General features: G+C 35.9%; 1 protein-coding gene across 2 annotated transcripts in view; it reads left to right on the top strand.

The window, feature by feature from the left end:
• The first annotated feature begins 3,683 nt into the window (after positions 1-3,683).
• LOC129757627 (DENN domain-containing protein Crag-like) overlaps positions 3,684-21,627 on the top strand; it is an 88,997-nt gene continuing 71,053 nt past the window's right edge. For both annotated transcript variants that reach the window (XM_055754900.1, XM_055754899.1), the window contains exons 1-2: positions 3,684-3,773; positions 4,899-5,448. The gene's annotated coding sequence lies outside the window, so the exon portion shown is untranslated. The remainder of the gene's footprint in view (positions 3,774-4,898; positions 5,449-21,627) is intronic.

The following is a 21,627-nucleotide window of genomic DNA, read 5'->3' as shown; positions in this document are numbered from 1 at the left end:
TTTGGGTATTTTGGGTATTTTGGGTATTTTGGGTAGTTTGGGTATTTTGGGTATTTGGGTATTTTGGGTATTTTGGGTATTTTGGGTAGTTTGGGTATTTTGGGTATTTTGGGTATTTTGGGTAGTTTGGGTATTTTGGGTATTTTGGGTATTTTGGGTATTTTGGGTATTTTGGGTATTTTGGGTATTTTGGGTATTTTGGGTATTTTGGTATTTTGGGTATTTTGGGTATTTTGGGTATTTTGGGTATTTTGGGTATTTTGGGTATTTTGGGTATTTTGGGTATTTTGGGTATTTTGGGTATTTTGGGTATTTTGGGTATTTTGGGTATTTTGGGTATTTTGGGTATTTGGTATTTTGGGTATTTTGGGTATTTTGGGTATTTTGGGTATTTTGGGTATTTTGGGTATTTTGGGTATTTTGGGTATTTTGGGTATTTTGGGTATTTTGGGTATTTTGGTATTTTGGGTATTTTGGGTATTTTGGGTATTTTGGGTATTTTGGGTATTTTGGGTATTTTGGGTATTTTGGGTATTTTGGGTATTTTGGGTATTTTGGGTATTTTGGGTATTTTGGGTATTTTGGGTATTTTGGGTATTTTGGGTATTTTGGGTATTTTGGGTATTTTGGGTATTTTGGGTATTTTGGGTATTTTGGGTATTTTGGGTATTTTGGGTATTTTGGGTATTTTGGGTATTTTGGGTATTTTGGGTATTTTGGGTATTTTGGGTATTTTGGGTATTTTGGTATTTTGGGTATTTTGGGTATTTGGTATTTTGGGTATTTTGGGTATTTTGGGTATTTTGGGTATTTGGGTATTTTGGGTATTTTGGGTATTTTGGTATTTTGGGTATTTTGGGTATTTTGGGTATTTTGGGTATTTTGGGTATTTTGGGTATTTTGGGTATTTTTGGTATTTGGGTATTTTGGGTATTTTGGGTATTTTGGTATTTTGTATTTTGGGTATTTGTATTTGGTATTTTGGTATTTTGGTATTTTGTATTTGTATTTTGGTATTTTGTATTTTGGTATTTTGGGTATTTTGTTATTTTGGTATTTTGGTATTTTGGTATTTTGGTATTTTGTTATTTTAATTGGTACAATTTGTATATTTTACTAATTTGTTATTTTGGTATTTGTTATTTGTATTTTGGTATTTTGTATATTTTACAAAATTTGAAAATTTAGTTATTGTATTTGGTATTTTGGTAATTATTTAATTTATTTTCTATATTTACAAAATTTACAAAATTTACAAAATTTACAAAATTTACAAAATTTACAATTTAATTTACAAATTTTTAAAATTTACAAAATTTACAAAATTTACAAAATTTACAAAATTTACAAAATTTACAAAATTTACAAAATTTACAAAATTTACAAAATTTACAAAATTTACAAAATTTACAAAATTTACAAAATTTACAAAATTTACAAAATTTACAAAATTTACAAAATTGACAAATATTTACAAAAAGATATCTCGGTAGCACTGCTTCCTTCATTCGAACTAAACTTATCTACACAGAAAAAAAATCTGAATCCTTAACAACACTGAAATTGAAAAGCCTTTAATATTACATGACATCGAACACGATTTATTGATGTAAATTTATGGATTGAAAAAAGTTGAATCCATAATAGCACTGAATTCTAATGACATGAATATTACCTGACACGGAACGCGATTATTTTATGTAAATTTCCATCACATATGATGTAAATAAAAAGAAGCATCACATATGACGGAATTTTCAGTGCGAATTAAATATTACACGTCTTAAATATTTACATGTCTTTCAAATTTACACGTCTGTTGAAATTCATAGACGTGTAATATTCAACTCGCTCTGAAAATTTCTTCATATGTGATGCTTTTTTTTCGTTACATCATATATGCTGTAATTTTACAAATGGAGCCATGGAGTTTATTTAATATTACATTACACTGAACGCGATAATTTCATGTAAAAATAAAACTGTCAAAAACAGGAACACAAATGTAAACAGAGTGTTTAGTCAAGTCTTGATGAGTATTTTGTTAAAGCAGTTAGCTTCTCAGTCCATCGATATCGTTGGTTCCGGATATCTCCGAAAAGAAGCGGCAGCGGAAGTGGTTCTGGAAGCGGCCCAACACTACTCTGCATGCTTAGATCCGGTACTTCGAAAGAAATTGAAAGGTGGTGAAAATGCCTTTTAAAATTAATGAATCATTAAAATTTGTTTGTAGATTAATAAAGTAAATGAAATTTATTATTAAAAGATTGTTTCTTATCAAAAGATGAAAAAACTCCATTGAATCTGGTCAATAAAAAAGTAAACAAAACGAATTCCCATAGGATTTTTCCTGAATTCAGTAGCTTTAAAATTTACATCACTTTCATATTACACGCTGCATAATATTACAGGCGTGTAATATATAACTGGCACTGAAAGTTCCGTCATATATGATGCTTCTTTTTATTTACATCATATGTGATGTAATTTTCCAGATTTTTTTGGTAGTGTGTAGATACACTTTTATTTTATCAAGAACACAAACCTCTTAGCAAAGACTCAACCCGTCGATATTCTATTTGCCAAGTTTCATTCTATTTGCCAGCCAAGTGTGTCTGACACTGACAGCACTCAACCGGTTTCAATCTGACAGCTGCTGTCAGTGCTTCGTTTGTTTTGTTCTCGTTTCGTTTCGTCGCGTTCTTCTGTTTGTTTCTCGTTCTCGTTCATCAAAACTGAGAGAATCGAAACATTCCTCTCAACAAAAAGCCAGGGTGAGTAATTTTTATTTAACCTTTTTTAGCATGATGAATCTCGTTAGATTTTTCTTAAAAAATCCTGAAATAGAAAAAAATATTATTCTGTGATCTTCTTAGAGATAAAAATAAAGAAAGTTGAACGAAGTCATTCTTGTGAATTGTTAGTTCTTCTGTTACCTTAGTTAGAGAAAAAAGAAATGAATTGGAGAAACTCGTGTCAAAGTTGTTAAATTTTGATGAAATTTGATTTTAATTGAAAATAAATGTAAAAAAAGTATTATAAAATGGGTCGAGAGATGAGCAAATAAATTGGATGATGACTCCAAGAGAGTTTTAAGTCCTAATAACGTGAACAAAAAACAGTTGAGAAGACAGCTCAAATGCTGTTACAAAGTTTATATCCTAGTGGGTTGTTCAAAAGAAAATTCAATGGACAGCGTAAATACTTTTGGGGATACTCTTGTGAGTTCTAAGGACGACTTGAAATTGTAAATTGAGGAGATTTATGAACATGTTAAATTCCTCGAAATTATTAAGCTTGAAAAAAGCTAGGAAGACAGCTTCGATTGAGATATGGTTTTACTGACAGATCTTTTGGAAGAAAGTTATCATATGTTAATGAAGCATGAAAAGGCGTTTTCTCAATCCGAATTATCAGTTTTAATTCTGTTATAATGGAAATTAAAAATTATCAAAGATTCAAAATAACTGACTTGCTTTATGTTGAAGACTATCGGATTTCTTTTTTAAAGATGTGTCTATTTGTTTTGAAAAATCTTTTTAAAAATTTCAACAGAAAAGATAACGAAGACCTCACTAAAGTGATGGGTGGATTTATCTTTTCAATTCTCTTTCAAAAAAATGAGCAAGCCAAAGGCGAGTGCTCTTTCATTAGGATTCGCATTCGCTCATTTCAGTCTTCGTCGAGAGTTCGTTGCGTTCGGTTGTGTTTCGTAGTTGCTCCCTGAATTTCGGTCCAAGTGTGCGCGCGGTGTTCTTGGCGGCTATCAAAGTGTGAGTGACGTGTTTGTGTGCATTATCTCACAGTTCGCCATAAGCTGGTTTTTGTTGGTTGGTTGATTTCGGTTTGTTATCCTTGTCTCTCGTTCTGGTGCTTACTGGATACGAAACGAACAACCAGTCAAGAGGAGTAGTCCTTGTATTTGGGGGGGCTGACTGGTGTCCTGCTCCCTCTTTCTTGGGTTTGAGTGGAACTTTTCCGAGGGGTTGTTTGTGGGGGGGCTCCCGGGAATGTATGCAGAACTGTGTGTATGAAAACGTCATTGTTAGCCTGTTAATGTAGAATTCGATGTATTTCGATAGTATTCTTGCATCATTTTAATTCGTTCAGGATATTTTCCTAGGAAGGCTTTGTTTTTGTTGAGCCGTTTATGGTCACTAGAGAAAGAGTTATAATGAGATTGATCAAACCTTTTTCAGGTGTGTTTGTTGCTGTTGTTGTTAATGGTTACTACCCTTCCTACCTCTAGTTGTTAGAATAAAAAGTAGTTAAACTAGGCATTGTTTTGTTCACAGAACACATACCTTCTCAGCAACAAACATGTAAAACAAATCGAACGAATCATTTTCCAATGTTTTGACGATAGTATTTGATAGTAACATGCATCGATTGCTAAGGTAATTTTCCCAGGAAATTTACCTCTGAAGCACATTCTGTCTGATTATCGGGCACTGTCATTTTTCACAGGTGTGTAGAAGAATTCCGTCGCCGCCTGGCCTGGCTGTTCTCGAACTGGTATTCGTGGCCATTTGCGTGATTTTAAGCGTGTGTGCATGTTTGAAATCAAGTTGTTTTTCTACTGTCTGAAAGCTCAAGAGTGGTTCTAGAAGCGAGACGACGTCGGCTTATGGGAAATGGAATTCAAATTGGAAGCAACAGAGTGCGAAGTTTTGTTACGAAGAGAAAAATACTCGTAGCAAAACGTTTTCTTTCTTCATAAAAAAAATAATCCATATTTCAAAAATTTATTCATGGAAACAAGAATCTCAATAACTCCAGACAACTATGATCTAAAACTCTTTTTTCTACAACACCCTTTAATCAAATCCAAATTAAATTAACCTGGAATTTTTATGAAACTAATAGAAGTAAAAATCGATCTATTATATGTCTTTCAGTTGTTCTGTAAAGTGAGTTTAGTGCTTAAACCAAAATAGAAAAAAACATGTCCATTGGATAACTTAATTGTCTGTGAAAGTTTTGGAAACAAACACGTCAAGGTGTGCCACACCACCCTCATCACTTCTTAAAGGAAAAAAAAAAAGAAGAAAACACAAATCAAGGATTATTTTGGATTCGGTTCGTAAATATCGACCCGGGGAATCCAAAGAGAAAAGTAGCTGACGACTATTAAGCAGTGTGTGAAGTAGTCTGCCAGAAAAGGAAAAGCAAATCGAAAAAAAAAACATCCCATCACCAGGATACTGTATCTGTGCCCATTGGAAAAGCAGGCCGTTTTTTCGAAAGGAAAAACCAACAACAGTGACAAAAACAACAAGCAACAAAAATAGGATTTATTCTCGATTCCAATAGTAGCAGCACAGTAGCTAACTGGGCCCGGTTGTTGACACAGAAAAATATAAGAAAAAAAAACAGCCAACAAATACCGTTGCAGCGATTTGATAAGAAGCAGGTGAAAACGAGAGAGAACATCCATCAGCACCCAAGGTAAGGTATATTGTCGCTATATCCGTTATTGTACTCGTACAAATAGCTCGATAATTGATTTGCTGCATTGCTACCAGAGGAATATAGCAAAGGTTGCATTGGTGGTCGTTGGCATTAAAAATGATTCTGATTTTTTTCAGTATCTCATCGTAAAATCTACTCAACATTGAATAATAATTCTTAGATGAAAAACTTTTAAGCAATTCAATAATTCGATGCGTAAAAAACTATGACTGTATCCGAGGTACATTCACAGTTTTTGTTAGACTACGCGCGCCGGTCTTTGTAAACACATTAGCTTCCTGCGCAGAGAAAATTGCAAAGTAAACTTTGATGTGCAATGCACAATTTTGTATGCAAATATGCGGGGGAATCAGATAACTAATTCACCTCTTAATCATAATCTGTTCAAACGAAGAACTTTCAGTAGGCCGACCTACTGATTAAATTTCTAACCAATTAAACGGGAAGATAACGCCCACACGTGTAGCTTTCCGCCGAATCTTTATTTTATAATTATCTTTAGAAGAGGCGTTGACGATTAAATTAGTAGAACTGTAGACGGTAGTCTCCAGTAATAACCGTAGCGCCACGTAACCCTTACTTTTTACACGAGCAGCGAGGCGCTTTTATTATGATTTCAGCAGAATAATCGAGCGAAATTGGTCAACGTGGTGCAGCAGCAGCAGCAGCGAAGAACGTATGTAGATAAGAGTGTTGCCGCTGTTTGGACGTTTTGGGTTTTTCTTACTGTATGCGGGTATTTTCTTCGTTATCTTTTAAGGAGAGATACTGCACCGTATCGGTGCCGTGACTTTTGGAAAATAAATTTTGCATTATTTGAAAATGGCTGTCATTAGACAAATTTACCTTCGTTACATAAAGTAACAAATTTGCAACAATTAATGTATGGAAAAATTGATAAATCGTATTTTATTTTAATTTTCTTTCTTGCATTTCCAAGTGTTTAAAATAATTTTTAAATGGAAAATAAAAAATCATGAAACGAAGGGTTAAATCTTTCTTTACCATTCCCGTAACAGAGTCAATTACAAATAAATAAAGGAAGTTCACTCGCCAATTTTAACATTCATCTTCCAAAAGCAATGTATGTATAATGTTTAGGAGTGAACATTTCAGAACGTGCCAAAATAACTGCTAGTATCGTTCTCCAATTTCAACATGCATGGACACTTTCTTAAACAAATTCTTAGAAGAAGGAGATCAGGCAATCATAAAAACCAATTAAAAAAAAAAACAAAACAACATAAAATAAGTTGTTGAACAAAATTCGAGCTTATAACTTGAAGGAACAAGTATAACCCAAAATCGACTGCTACATTAGACTGAGTCAATTTGGGGTCATGTTTGAATTTCTCAAACCCTGGGGTCTCATAAGCTTCGTCTTGGTCATAAACTCAACCATGAATTTCTGCAGAATTTTTTAAGTAACGTTTAAATGAGTAAATTTGAACTTTTAGGTTTGTTTGGGAAAATTAAATATTTTGTGTTAGCTAGTATCACTATACCGGTTGATAGGACTGAGATGGAAATCAATCAACCGTTTCGGATAGATGAACTCAGGTTTGCTCTATCAAAAGTGAAAGGCAAATCAGCTGGATTTGACGAAATTGGCTATCCCTTACTGAAGAAGTTGCCACCAGAGACAATGTCCATATTCTAGGAGAAAATAAATCAAGAATGGACCGGCGAGACCTTCCCTAAAACATGGAAACACAGTTTGGTTGTTCCCATTCCGAAACCAGACACTCCCGGACGTGAAGCATCCCATTACCGGCCAATATCCCTAACATGCTGTACATCCAAAATTATGGAGAGGATGGTCAATCGAAGACTAATGCAGTACCTAAATCAAGAAGGAAGACTAGATGAACGTCAGTATGCATTCCGAGTCGGACGAGGTACAAACACCTATTTCGGAGTAATGCGACAAGCGATGGAAGACGCCATCTCCAACGGGGAACACATCGAACTAGCAACTCTAGATCTTTTGAAAGCATATAACAGAGCGTGGACACCAGATGTCCTACAATAACTTATAGAATGAGGTCTAAAAGGACGAGTTCTGGCTTTCATTCAAGGTTTCCTACAAGATCGAACATTCCAGGTTATATTGGGAAACCATCGATCAGACACCTATCGGGAAGAGACGGGTGTTCCACAGGGATTTATGCTCTCTGTAACAATTTTCCTGATAAAAATGAATGGGGTGTTTCAGAGACTCCCAGGCGATATCCGAATATTCGTGTACGCTGATGATATCGTAATCATGGTGGTTTGAGCAACTGTTAAAGCCTTACGAAGAAAGCTGATACAAGCTGCATTTTATGTGGTTAAATGGGCATCGGATGCCGGTTTTCAGTTGTCCGTCCCAAAAAGCGGCTATATACACCTCTGTGAACAGCTACACCATGTAAATAACACACCGGTTCATTATCTGCTTAAAAATTTACGGATATAACACTAAGAATGCTATGAAAAAATTTCCTAGGCTCAGCGAAAAGCAAGTTCTGCAATTTCGTATCGAATGCAAAGGAATGCTGAAGGCAATTGTACTTAAGTTAATGAAGCGATCGCCATTAATTTATCCTCTGACCAAGGCCTTACCTTGATCCGGCAGTTATGAGCAGCGATACCAAATTGGCCAAAAAAGATTTGAGAAGACTTTGACTATATTGACAGATACTGGACGCGTTAGTGGATGTGGATCCTCGGCAGATTTAGCAGTACGGCAGTATTCCGGAGTGATTGCCAGAGGCGATAAATTTGATAATTATGACCGTAGCAAAGAAAGGCTGGATCATTTTTGGAGTGGAGTGCTAGCAAATGCCAAGTGTCCAGAATTCTTCAACATCTTCAAAATGATCTGCTGTCTTTCACATGGCAACGCGAATGTTGAAAGTGGTTTTTCAGTAAATACCGAATGTCTCTTCAAAAATATGCGTGAAGACTCAGTGGTGGCTAAACGACAAATCTATGATGCTGTTTATTATGCTGGAGGGATAAAAGCAGTCCAAATTTCGAACAAACTTATTCAGAGAGTTCGAAATTCAAATGATCTGTATTTAGAAGACAAAGATCGCCGCAAAAAGGAAGCTCTTGAATCAGATCAAACAAAGCTGATGAAGCGTCATCGAGAAGCGGAAGCAAAATCGCTTGAGGTGAAACGGAGGAAAATTTTGGAAGACGCACAGAAGAAGGCTGTAGCTTGCAAGAGAAAATTGTTATGCTGAAATCATAAGAATTTCTACAAGTGGATCCGAACTGGCTGACTTATCTTAAAATTTTTAATATCACAAATAATACTTCCATTGAAATTAGCGTAATGAATTAGTATTCTCGACTCAAAGCTTTCTGTGCGTTTATTTTCGGGAGAAATATATTTTTTATAACTTTAAGTTGCTTCCTCAGGTTGTTTTTCAAACCTGGGATTTTCTGGAAAAACGACTGAAAATTCAGGGAAATCAGGGAATTTTATTACCAGATATGAGTCGACACCCTGCCTAAAGATCCTAGGTGTAAACCGCCACCTAACCTTCAAGCCACATTTAGACAGCGTTAAAAAGAGCTGCAAGACGAGAATCAACCTTCTAAAAACACTAGCGGGCAAACACATGAACACCAACCGGACGACGAGAATCAAAATAAGCAGTGCTATTGTCAACACGAGGTTGACCTATGGCCTAGAGATCACGGGGATGAGAATCGACGCCCTTATCCAAAAACTGAGCCCAGTATACCAGAGAGCAATCCGAACCACATCTGGTTTACTTCCTTCAACCCCAGGAATAGCTGCATGCGTTGAAGCAGGCATACTCCTCCCATTCAATCATTTTCTAACAAGAGCAATCTGTTACCGGACCATCGGATTCCTGGACAAAACCGAACCAAACCGGTCGAACGAGGAGTGCTGCCTCCTAACTGAGGCTAACCGTCTTCTCATCGAAACTATCGGCCATGTGCTCCCACCTGTGTCCGGGATCCACTGGTGCGGAGCTAGGGGCTGGAACTTACCGAAAACTAGAACAGATCTAACGATAAAAAACCAATTCAGAGTAGGTTCTAACCCAATAGCGATTCGGAGAACAGTCACTGAACTCCTTAGGACCAAATATAAAAACTACACCGTCCGATACACGGACGGCTCATTAGCGCTAGGAAGAGTCGGTATAGGCATCTCAGGATCTGACATGGAAACCTCCTACCGCCTCCCGGACCAGTGCACAATATTTTCAGCCGAAGCAGCAGCAGTTTACATCGCAGGAGTGACTCCGGCTGACCGACCAATCGCTGTACTCTCTTACTCAGCCAGTGTCGTCACCGCACTACAATCTGAGACGGTCTCGCACCCATGGCTTCAACAAATACAACTAAAAGCAGCACCAGATACCACATTCGTTTGGATTCCTGGACATTGTGGAATTACTGGCAACGAAGAGGCTGACCGCCTCGCCAAGTCGGTCCCAGCGGCGGACTTGAAATCATGGGTAACGATAGCAATAGCAAATAAATGGGCCGAGGATTGGCTAAATTGTGATCGAGAAGGAAAGGAACAAGAGAGTATTTCCTACGAAAATCAAGGGGAATACATTCCAATGGGAAGATCCTCTGGCACATCAAGAACAACGAATACTTTCACGCTCTAGGAAATGAACCGACAGTTACCGCAGCAGTGATGCTGTTTCTGAAAGATATTGGACTTTACGATCAAACTCAGCGAGCAGAAACAGACAGGAAGGAGGAGTAAAGGAACTGCCGGTGGTGGGCCCCTCAACGATGCCTGCCACCGGTGGAAACCACTTCTCTCTTCAAGCAACCAAACAACTTGGCAATAAACGCGGAACCGAAATTGGACACGATTCGGACAACCCTGAATAATTTGACAACGACCGGCAACGAAAACTGAAACGATTAGGAGACATATTAAAACTACAAAATAAGAAACGTGCAAGTCCTCAACACTTGGAGTGGTCCCATTTGGAATTTTCCTGTATTGGGTGAATTTATTATAATACGGGAATTCTTCCCCACCACTTGGGTAAGCCCCTTCAGGGCCTCCCTCGTACTTTAAAATTATTACAAAGAGACAAACCAGCCCGAGGCTGAAAGTCTCTATAATAAAGAAAAAAAATAAAAATATTTTGTACTGAAAAATCAACATCATTTTTGTTTCTTCTGTGTAGCCGAGCCAACTGATGGTTTTTTGATTTTTTTTTTTTTAATTTGAGGTTATACGATAACACGATTGAGAATTTCATTGAAAGATAAGCACTAAATTCTTGAAGCTGCTTTGCACCAAACTGCTACAGGAGTGCTAGCTTTATTCTCTTTCGTGAAAATCTTCAAGATTGTCACGAAAGAGAACCTTCGTATAACCTCAAATTCCTTCCTACCCTGTGCAACTGCAAACTTATCTGGATATAATAAACAGCAAAATAGGGTAAAGTTTCCAAATTTCTAAATATTTAACCACTCCGAAATACTGCGCTTATAAACGATCCTCTTAAACCACGTTCTCCTCGCTTGCTCGAATATCTTCACCTGTCATCATTGACATCGCTTGACGTTTATCTATCCGAGGGAATAGACGGTACTCTCACTATCTTGCCCAGGGGTTTCCGTAAAAAACATAATGTAAATGGTCGGTTTTGAAATTCGATAAGGCCAATTTGGCTTCCATAGTCATCATCATCATCGAACCATTTTGTGTTAATCTTAAATTTTCCGATACCTCAAAATATAGTTTTATTATTTTTTTATAATAGTCATTTGTGTTTAGATGAGTCTGAAAAGTTTTTTTTCAATTATTCAATTTATTTATCTTTGATTTCAACTGTATTCTACGATTTCTATTTAACAAACAGCTTATTTTCAACAATCGAAAACATTTGAGAAAAAAGTTTTATTTTTTATTTTTCGATCGATCTGATTAAATATTTGATAAGATACTACAAACATGTGTTATTGTTCCAATACTTTGACTTTATTTGTGGAGAAATTCCTGGCACGCCCAGGAAAATCCGTATAACCGCTCTTCAAACCGGCGAATAGCAACGCTTCAGTTTCCACCAAAATTTGTCCTGATTAGTATCGTAAGTCTGCCCTCTCAAAACCACTGCCATGCGCCCATTGGAAATCGGCGAATGATGAACCTCGTCGTCTGCGTACAAAAACTCTCCGGACCAGGAGTTCCGAATCCGGTACTGATCCGGCCTTGAGCCATCCCAAGCCGGAATGAACTGCCAATAGGCCGTCTTCAGGATCTTCATAATGGCCCTATCTGTCAGGACCCTTCGTTTATCGGCAGCCCTAGCTCCCTCATCATCGCCCACCATCAGCCACTCATTCAGCTTAACGTTCCGCAGAGCATAAGATACGTTCCAAGAATCTTTGGTGTAAAAGTACCATTCAGCTGAATGAACCTTCACCGGGTTATCTGTCACGTAAACCCACCGGAGTTTGTCCCATTTGTAGACTCGATCCACGTCAGCAATCAGATCGCCTCCGTACTTCACCGAAACGATTTTGGCACAGTTGTTGGGAAAATTTTCCAGGTTCAGTTGCTGACGTTTTGAGCACTCACAATTGCAGTAGGGACTTGAGATTTTGGCCAAGGCTTTACAGCTGAGAAACATCAGCAGTAGGAACTTCAAAATGTACTCCATGATTTTGACTGAGTAAGTTCTTGTAGCTTAAAGTTGTGTTATTTATAGTGTTTTTGCGCAACTAATTCGGTTAATCGAAACCAATCGATTCTTTATACCTGCTTGATCACCACGAAGCATGAAGTATGAACAATCACTACTGGTAGTTTTGAGTTGAGAGAAGCAAGTTCGATTGTTTTTTCTCTGAATAGTTCGTTAGAATAGAGGAGAGTCTCCTCTAAAATGTGGCAAATTTCAGAGATGACAATTTTTTATTTTCAAAGATCCAAAAAAAGAAACCGTGACATGAGATTCAGGTCTAAAATGTCATGCCTTAAGTCCCGTTTATCATGTCTTATAACTCAGATCTCAAGTTTCAAGCCTCATGTCGCAGGTCCAACATCGCAGGTCTCGCCTTCCAAACCTCACAGATTAGATTTATCCAACTTCTTGAATTTTTTAATGTTGTCCCTTGAAAAGTATTATAGGTATTTTCTCTCGAATACCGTGTTAATTGCGAAAACGGTGTAAAAAACTGAGCTTGTCACCGAAAACCGTGTAAAACAAGTCGTGTAATCGTGCAAAAAATACCATGTAAAACTAAACCTTGATGTAAAAGTTAATCTCAACAACTCAATTGACATAAGCTCTAATTTTTTAGAGATTTTCTAACAAGTTGTATACAGTTATAAAATTATTAACTAGAAGTTCTAAGAAATGTTCTGCAGTGGTGCCAGAAATGTAAGATGCTTCTTTTTTTTAATAGCTCCTACACTGACCATAAACAACTCCAAGAATCTATAAATTTGGTGAAATTGATTAAAAGTGGAAAAAGTTCAATATAAATTTAAAAATTATCCCTTCCTTTCCAGTTGGGAGGATTCCAAATCCAATCTGCACCTAGACCGAGAGAGTATCTTGTAAATGTCCCAACCGAAGACAAAACAAACAAACAAACCAGTGACCGAGTTATTGATCCGTGTTGGCCCTGGTCCAGCGACAGAAGTATAGCAGCCCCCAGTCAAGTCACCCAAGCAGCGAGCAAGCAGAAGCCAACAGGGCCATAAAATATCAAAATCCGTTCGAGTGAAGTGATGATGAGGCGACGATGACGCCAAAATGGAAGGAAAAGACCTTGGTCGCAGTAAAAAATAAACTGCATCGGTCGTTCTCTGCAAACGGAACTGCAGTCAGTTTTGTCTTGCGGCTGATGCTTTTGCTACCAGTATGCAGGGGTAGGTGTCGAAAGGGGGTTGACACCCCCGCCAGTACCAACTGCGATCGAAGCACAGAAAGGTTAAGGGAGTGTTTTCGAGCTTTTCCGAACGGATGGAACTGCTGCTGCTGCAAACAACACTACATACCAACCTAATTGCAATCGATATTGCACACACAACACGAAATCGATACCACTACTCTCTGGCTGGCGGCGGCAACTGGCAACAACTGTCATTATCGGTCCACCGATTGTCGTTACCTTGATGAAAAGGAACGAACGAAAACATGCACAAATATCAATTACTGCAGCACCATAACAGGGTCGATCGATTGAACGCGTATTTACTGTGCATGGTACGCAAATCGAACTCGTTACACTGGATCGGCGAAGCGAGGTGATTATTTTGATTTATGTCTGCAGATTCTTGTGATAGTTCGATATGGGTTTCAGAATAATGAACCGTTTCTTTACGTGGCGAAAAAGAAATTGAAAATTATATGGACAATATTAATTTCAAGGTTGGGGTTATGTAAAGTTTTTGTTGAAAATTTATCCCTCCTCCCACAATTATTCGGTGAAAATTACTGGATTTTCGGTTAAACATGGTTAAATTTCAACTTTGGTGTAAAAATTATCGAACGTTCATAAAAAATGCTTGATTTTGATTCAAAATAACCGAACTTCAGATAAAGGGTGATACGTTCAAAATTTGGTCAATATCAACTTGACTTATTTCTTTCAATTTTGGATTTAAAAAAACTGAACACCCTTCATTTTCCAGGTGTGTGTGTGTAGAATGTTGCTCCTATTTTGATTTTGAAATTCACTCTTCAGTTGTCAAATGCCGTCCTAGGAAATATCAAATGTTGCCAAATCAACCGTTACAAATGTAATTGAAGTGTTTGGGGAACGTTTGTCGACAGCCAGAAAGTCTGGATCGGGAGGAAATCGAAAACCGGAAGCCGCTGAGACGACAAAGAGAGTTACAGGTAGTTTCAAGCGAAACCCTAACCTCTCTCTCCGAGATGCCGCAAATAAGCTGGGTGTATCGTCTACAACCGTGCATCAAGCCAAAAAACGAGCCGGACTATCGACTTACAAGAAGGTAGTGACTCCAAATCGCGATGATAAACAAAATACGACGGACAAAACGCGATCTCGGAGGCTGTACACGACGATGCTGACGAAGTTTGACTGCGTGGTAATGGACGACGAAACCCACGTCAAAGCCGACTACAAGCAGCTTTCGGGACAGGAGTTTATACGGCAAAAGGAAGGGGAAAGGTAGCAGATATTTTCAAGCACATGAAACTGTCAAAGTTCGCGAAGAAATATCTGGTTTGGCAAGCCATCTGTACCTGTGGCTTGAAAAACAGCTTTTTCATAGCTTCCGGGAGTGTCAACCAAGAAATTTACGTGAAAGAGTGTCTGAATAAACGTCTGCTGCCTTTCCTGAAGAAACACGGTTGTTCCGTACTGTTTTGGCCGGATTTGGCCATTACGGTAAAAAGGCCATGCAGCCAACAACGTGCAGGTGGTTCCCAAGGACAAGAACCCTCCTAACACGCCAGAGCTCCGCCCAATTGAGAAATACTGGGATATTGTCAAGCGGAATCTAAAAAAGACCAAAAAAACTGCTAAGGACGAGCAGCAGTTCAAGGCAAACTGGCTTTCTGCGGCGAAGCAGGTGGACAAGGTGGCTGTACAAAATCTGATGGCAGGGGTTAAGCGTAAGGCCCGGCAATTCGGATTTGGGAAGCCTAACTGAATATTTTTCCTGAATTTTAAACTAATTAAACTTCAAAAAGAAATTTAATTTGATTTTTTAAATGAACGATTTCACCGATTTACACGCGTTTTCCCTTGATCAAATTTTGACTGTTATCACCCTTTAGTGCAACGCGTTTTAATTTCGTTTGGAAATTTGCATGGGATAACAAAATTTTTAATTCAAAAATCACCAGAGCTGTAAAATATAACTTTTAAATTATTCCAAATTACTTTAAATGTTTCTTGATTCTTTTTGTACATTTTATGTGAGTAAAGTACTCACCTAACTTGTACTCCAGAAAATATATTCAATGTTATACAAACAATTTTTTTTAACTTCAACGTTTTTGACTGCTGGAGATTTTTTTTTATTATCTGACGATTTACGCCGGGGGTCTTCAGATTTTCCCCAAAATTGAAAATTTGGTTCATTTTTGCGACTTTAAAACACATGTATTTTTTCAGATTTCTGACCTTTTTATTTTTTGAGTGAGCTTCGGTTAGATTTTTTTGTAAATAAAAAATAACCATTTTTCAAAGCTACATAACTCTGTTGTTTCTCAACGGAAATTATAAAATAGCACATCAAAATGCATTGAAATTTTATCAGCTTTCCAAATAGAATAGTTAAAAATAATGACCTTCAACATGAAAAGTTGTAAATAAACTTTAAATGGCGTCTAAAAGTACCGTCTGCACCACCGAATATTTTGCAAAAAATACCATTGTATAGCTCGATTCATGATGCAACTTTCATCTGAAGACACCAAAGTGGGCCATTAACACCTTGTAGAGTTATGAAAGAAATAATGACAATAAATCTCTTTTTTTGCATCGAAAACAAACAATGAATGGTCAAACAACTGCACTCACATATGTAGATAGCAAGCACTTCTAACAACATGGAAACAAAAGAACTTATCAAAGCTGGTAAAAAACACTATTTTTTCGTCCTTTTCAGACTGCCCCTACTCGCATAACAGTCCCATATGAATTTTCGTCATTTGAGGTCAACATAAGGCTTCAACATAAAAGACTAAAAAAAGAGGTTTTGTTTTAGAAATTTCGAAAAAAAAATATCAATTCGTGGCTGTCCTATATGAAATATACCTGAATAACAGTCCCATATGTGAAATACCATGGATTTGGTTACTTTTCAATGTTTTTTTCGGCGAAATAGTCTTTGCTTTATTGCTTTGAATCATTTAAACATTTTTTTAACTCACTTGATGTCGAATGATGCACACTAGTTTTCGAAGGCAGGTCTGACTTTCTTAGGAATGACTTCCTGAATGAAAAACTATCGGATGCAATCAAAAATCGTAAAATGATTCAACTTACAATGTGGAATTCATGATATTTTTTTGCAAAAGTATGTTTCTTTTTCTGACAATTGCATTTAGAAGTTCAAAAATGATCAAATTTAAGTCTTAGAAAGTAGCTTGGTGAGAAAAATATATTTTGTATGGGATTGTTATGCTAGTAGATTCGAAAAAGGTTTCAAATATGATCGATTAACAGTCCCATAATGAATAAAAATGGTGCTCTCGACCTTACCAATAACCCAATGTCGAAAATTTCAGGTCTTTATGACAACCTAGAAACGATTTTCGTTTATGCTGAAAGTGGTGGTCACAATTTAAAAATATATTCCAAAACAGAAAAAGCTGATTGTCTCGCTTGCTTATTTTTGTATATGGGACTGTTATGAAAGAAGGGGCGGTAGATTGTTGCAGCTTAACTGACTTCATGTTATATCCAAAAATCTAATAACGTATTCGTTTATACCCAGTTTTACTGTCATTTTTAGAAGTTTATGCGCTAAGTTTTGCATCCGTAATTCCCCAGATTTAATTTAAAATGGACGGTGGAACACTGAAGATTCGTGTGTGAGCGATCGAGGTAGCAAAACACTGACGACGAATTATGTTCGTTCTAGTATGGTAAACCTCAAAACTGGGCGAATGTAGAAAACGAATACGGTAAAAGTATCATATTTTCATCATTTTCCAGCCTGGGCTGGCCATACTGAGCCCTTTGATTATTTCTACAACATTTGTGCCACTTACTCATACTTTTTTGATCAATGGGAAATGATTTTGGTGTCCAGTGCTTAGCTCCCGATATAAAAACTATGTAAAGCACGTCTATATTTCATTTTTTTAATCACATTTTTGTGATCCCAAACACAGGGACTGAACCTTCTACTATTGGCATTGATTATGCTTCACAATGATCTTTGATCGAAAAATTAATAAGTTATATAGTATATGACCAGGTTGTAAAAGCAACTTTCCCATTATTAGTTATATCACATAAACAATACGATACTCAGAACTTTGGTTAAAATTTAAAGTAAGTTTTGTTGCTAACACTCTACAAATCACGAAAAAGTAGTGTTTTTTACCTGCTTTGGTAAGTTCTTTTGTTTCTATGTTGTTAGAAGTGCTTGCTATCTCCATATGTGAGTGCAGTTGTTCGACCATTGTTTGTTTTCGATGCAAAAAAAGAGATTTATTGTCATTATTTCTCATTAACTCTTCAAGGTGTTAATGGCCCATTTTGGTGTCTTCAGATGAAAGTTGCATCATGAATCGAGCTACACAATGGTATTTTTTGCAAAATATTCGGTGGTGCAGACGGTCCTTTTAGATGCCATTTAAAGTTTATTTACAACTTTTCATGTTGAAGGTCATTATTTAATTTTTTTCAACTATTCTATTTGGAAAGCTGATAAAATTTCAATGCATTTTGATGTGCTATTTTATAATTTCCGTTGAGAAACAACAGAGTTATGTAGCTTTGAAAAATGGTTATTTTTTATTTACAAAAAAATCTAACCGAAGCTAACTCAAAAAATAAAAAGGTCAGAAATCTGAAAAAATACATGTGTTTTAAAGTCGCAAAAATGAACCAAATTTTCAATTTTGGGGAAAATTTGAAGACCCCCGGCGCAAATTGTCAGATAATAAAAAAAAATCCCCTGCTAGTTTGAAAGCTGTTGAACCGTACGATGAAAATAAAAAAATTGCAAAAAACTGCTTTGCACAGCAAATGAGTTTGTTGATTTGTAGAACCTTGGCAAAATCATTTCATGAAATTATTTTCTGTAGCAAGTAAAGCCTGTGTCATTTTTCAATACTTTTCAATGGATTCAGATTTTTTTTTTATTTTGAAGTGGTTTAATTTTTTTTTAATGAAATACTTAGATTCTTCTCATGTTAGCAAAAAATGTAGCTTAAAAATATGCGAAACCAATTACTAAAGACAAACTTTATTCCAATGCTAATTTGAATTTTCAGGATGATTTTATATGTAATTTTTTTTCCATACAAATTTCCATTTCCATTTTGTGAAATCGTATTTTTCAGTCCAACCCTCAAATATTGCAACTCGCATGACTTTTTATCCCTGATTGATAGGATTTTTGGAAATTTCAAGACATGTTGGCTTTATATTTCAACTATCACTGTGCAAAATTTTAATTATAAGCGTTGAGTAGTTTCTGGGATATTGTCTGTTACATTACACAGTCCAGCATTACACATCGCAACAATAAAGCTCAGCCCACAGTAGCTATTATTTTTCTGAGGCATTACACAGCCTAGCATTACACATCGTAACAATAAAACTCGGCCCACAGTGGCTGTTATTTGTCTGAGGCATTGCGTGGCTTAGCATTACACATCGTAATAACAAAGTTTAGCCCACAGTGTCTATTATTTGTCTGAGGCATTACACAGCATAACATTACACATCGTAACAATAAAACTCGGCCCACAGTGGCTATTACACAGCCTAGCATTACACATTGTAACAATAAAGCTCAGCCCACAGTGGCTATTATTTGTCTGTCGCGTTACACAACACAGCATTACACATCGTAAGAACTAAGCTCAGCTCACAGTAGCTTTTATTTGCCTGAGGCATTACACAGCCTAACATTACACATCGTAACAATAAAACTCAGCCCATAGTAGCTTTTATTTCTCTAAGGCATTACACAGCCTAGCATTACACATCATTACATTAAACATCGTAACAACTAAGCTCAGCTCACAGTAGCTTTTACTTGTCTGAGGCATTACACAGCCTAGCATTACTCATCGTAAAAATATAGTTCAGCCCTCTGTGGTTATTATTTGTCTTTTATATTACACAGTTCAGCATTACACATCGTAACAACAAAGCTTAGCCCACAGTGGCTTTTATTTGTTTGTTACATTACACAACAAAGTGTTACATATCGGAGCATCCAAACTGCAACACATTTACACTTTACATAATGAATAGTTAAACCCCTTCGCTCGTAATTCCGCTCCCTTCTAATTTATCAAAAAGAAACCAGTGTTCAATTGAGCGCCAGTGCTTAAGTAGTTCTTCAGGTGTATTACGGTCTCGACCAACTCCTTCCCAATTCATTTACCTAGCTTCCCGCCAATGTAAAGTTTTTAACCTCAAAGGGATCTGTAATTTCCCACAAGCTAACGCAAAAAAAAATAACAAGAATAACAAAAGTTACTTAAATGACAAAAGCTAGTAGTAATTGATTTAAAGTGCAAAAATATAAAATTTCCAGAAATGAGAAACATTACGAAAATTACAAAAAAAAATCAAAATTGACTATAAAAGTGAAATGAATAATTAAAAAAAAACAAATTTAAAATCTGAACTTTAAAAAAAAATTACAAATAGCAAAAATATTTTAAAATAAAACCTCAAAATAGATTAATAAGACACCCAACTGACAATCTGAAATTCTGTTTTTCAGACAAAAAAAAATTCTCGAATTCAGTGATTCGTAGCTAAAATTCTGTGACGGTCTTCTGTGACGCTATTTCTATTAATTTCATTTTAGAATCATTTGACACATCAAAAAGCTGGAAACTACTAGCAATTTTAATAGAAAAATGTTCAAATTCTTTTCATATTTTCATGAAAAAGAGTCATAAAAAAATAGTCGAACGCGACATAAGAATTCATTATTTTGGAAGTCTGTACAAAATTTAGAAAATCTGTGTATTCTGTGAAAATTTATAAAATTTTGTGATTTGTGAAACAGATTCTGTGACGAAATTTTGCTCATTATTCTGTGATACAGGTTTATCCGTGATTTCGGCAACCTTGCTGACAACACCGTAAAAATAGAATAAAATTGCAAAATTGACACAGTATTAATACGAAAATGGCACATACATGAAACCATACTTATAAAAATATTACGAGAGTAGCACAAAAGATTCAGTTATGAAAGAAAAATCATAAAAAAACTAGAAGGTTGCCAAAAATAACATAAATGATCCAAAAGTGCTAAAATTAACAAAAATATTAAAATGAGACAAAATTAAAAACATAATATAAAAAATTGTAAAAATGACCAAAACAACAAAATTGAAACTTCGAATGACAATTTGAACCTGAAATCTCAATCTGAAATCTGAATCTGAAATCTGAATCTGAAATCTGAATCTGAAACCTGAATCTGAAATCTGAATCTGAAATCTGAATCTGAAATCTGAATCTGAAATCTGAATCTGAAATCTGAATCTGAAATCTGAATCTGAAATCTGAATCTGAAATCTGAATCTGAAATCTGAATCTGAAATCTGAATCTGAAATCAGTAACTGAAATCTGAATCTGAAATCTGAATCTGAAATCTGAATCTGAAATCTGAATCTGAAATCTGAATCTGAAATCTGAATCTGAAATCTGAATCTGAAATCTGAATCTGAAATCTGAATCTGAAATCTGAATCTGAAATCTGAATCTGAAATCTGAATCTGAAATCTGAATCTGAAATCTGAATCTGAAATCTGAATCTGAAATCTGAATCTGAAATCTGAATCTGAAATCTGAATCTGAAATCTGAATCTGAAATCTGAATCTGAAATCTGAATCTGATATCTGAATCTGAAATCTGAAATCTGAATCTGAAATCTGAATCTGAAATCTGAATCTGAAATTTGAATCTGAAATCTGAAATCTGAATCTGAAATCTGAATCTGAAATCTGAATCTGAAATCTGAATCTGAAATCTGAATCTGAAATCTGAATCTGAAATCTGAATCTGAAATCTGAATCTGAAATCTGAATCTGAAATCTGAATCTGAAATCTGAATCTGAAATCTGAATCTGAAATCTGAATCTGAAATCTGAATCTGAAATCTGAATCTGAAATCTGAATCTGAAATCTGAATCTGAAATCTGAATCTGAAATCTGAATCTGAAATCTGAATCTAAATCTAAATCTGAAATCTGAATCTGAAATCTGAATCTGAAATCTGAATCTGAAATCTGAATCTGAAATCTGAATCTGAAATCTGAATCTGAAATCTGAATCTGAAATCTGAATCTGAAATCTGAATCTGAAATCTGAATCTGAATCTGAAATCTGAATCTGAAATCTGAATCTGAAATCTGAATCTGAAATCTGAATCTGAAATCTGAATCTAAATCTAAATCTGAAATCTGAATCTGAAATCTGAATCTGAAATCTGAATCTGAAATCTGAATCTGAAATCTGA

The sequence above is a fragment of the Uranotaenia lowii genome, chromosome 3, assembly GCF_029784155.1.
Source record: "Uranotaenia lowii strain MFRU-FL chromosome 3, ASM2978415v1, whole genome shotgun sequence".
Taxonomy (NCBI): domain Eukaryota; kingdom Metazoa; phylum Arthropoda; class Insecta; order Diptera; family Culicidae; genus Uranotaenia; species Uranotaenia lowii.
Note: the sequence above shows the minus strand (reverse complement) of the source record. Positions and strands in the feature narration are given on the sequence as shown.